This window comes from Aplysia californica, unplaced genomic scaffold (genome assembly GCF_000002075.1).
Source record: "Aplysia californica isolate F4 #8 unplaced genomic scaffold, AplCal3.0 scaffold00319, whole genome shotgun sequence".
Classification (NCBI taxonomy): domain Eukaryota; kingdom Metazoa; phylum Mollusca; class Gastropoda; order Aplysiida; family Aplysiidae; genus Aplysia; species Aplysia californica.
The window spans coordinates 886,876-888,337 of record NW_004797589.1 but is presented as its reverse complement, the minus strand read 5'-3'; the positions used below and the strand labels follow the sequence as shown (position 1 = coordinate 888,337).

Genomic DNA, 1,462 nt, shown 5'->3' with positions numbered 1-1,462 from the left:
TCCAAGATTTGAGATATTATTGTCCAAAATGAACACTGGGGTCAGATTTATTGATTTTCATTTGATGATACTTTGTTCAAGTCTAAACTACCGTGCCTTTTAGTATTCTATACTTACAATTATTATGTAAACTCCAACGACAAAGTTGAGGGACCAATTTCCAAACTGTTAAAATCCGAGAAGTATCTCATTTTGTCAGCATACCTCACAATTAACAACAAGAACAAAAATACGATTTTTTACAAGTTCATCAACACAAGGAATAATAACTCTCGACAACCGACGACTCACCACAACTTTGAGAAAATAAATAAAGGACGACTCCAGAATATGAATTTGTACACAACTCCTTTCACAGAGAATCACGTAAACCAAGCTTTTGCAAAACAAAAAGAGGTCCAAAGATGTTGAGATGTTGATGTATGGCGAATTAGATTCTGGATTCTCCAAGCGAAACTCAAGTCCTTTTGACCGAAACACAGAGGTGTGAGTGAGTGAAATACGAATCTATCTCTCCCTTCGCTTACTTTACTTTTATCCGCCGCTTATATATATCTATATACCCTTATAGGTGTCGAGGGGGAAAAAAAGACGTCTCTCTGTCGCCAGCCGGAGAGCTTGGGCCAGGGGGATGCCCTTAAGATCTATTCACACTTTGCACAAAACTTATTGATGAACGCCGTCAAAATAAAGAAATAAAGGAAGGAAGGTGCGAGCGTGCGACCTCGATAAACTTTCCTCTCGACTCACACCACAACTCAGCGCGACGCGGTGTTGTCAAAGTGTATTGCATATCTTGCTGTTCTTTCCGTGCGGGGCGATGGACTGACTGAGCTTCGGAATAGAGATGGGCAAAATCCGGATATTCAACAAGGATAACCGGATAATTCTCATGGAAACATTCGAATTCTGACTCTTAACTCTCTTTCTTCATGACCCGTTTGCCGAAATGGGTGCATCTATTTGTTGAAGTAGTGCTAACCCGTTTGTCGAAGCGGTTCATGATCATTTTATTTGTCGAAGAGGTGCACTAATATCGAATCCGGATTTTGCTAAAGCAACCCATTGCCCAGCCCTACTTTGGAGGAGTGACGAGATCGGCGCATAGCCTAGGCTAGGACGAGAGGGGGTGCGCGGAGTGAAGAGAGAAAGGGGGCGAAGGGAGGACTCGCTCGACTCTATCCCTCTCCTCTTCTCACCTCTTCTCTTCTCTTCTTTTGTCTTCTCTTCTCCTCCCGCGCTCGATGAAAGACGATCAGCTGATAATAATAACATCATGATTGTATTCTCTGTGACCTTGGCCTTCGCTATCTCTTGTATCCTTTTCAATGTAACCTTGCTCACCTCCATTGCCGATTTTTATCTGGGTTTTATTTTCGTGTTTTTTTCCGCTATCTTTTTCTATTAGAGCCTCTCTCTCTCTCTCTCTCTCTCTCTCTCTCTCTCTCTCTCTCTCTCTCTC

At 42.5% G+C, this 1,462-nt stretch overlaps 1 long non-coding RNA gene across 1 annotated transcript in view; it reads right to left on the bottom strand.

Annotated features, from left to right (window-relative positions):
- The window catches only part of LOC118477974, a 6,743-nt gene extending 6,194 nt beyond the window's left edge, over window positions 1-549 (bottom strand). The window contains exon 1 of the long non-coding RNA XR_004858724.1: window positions 292-549. This is a non-coding gene — a long non-coding RNA (uncharacterized LOC118477974). The remainder of the gene's footprint in view (window positions 1-291) is intronic.
- Window positions 550-1,462: the final 913 nt, after the last annotated feature.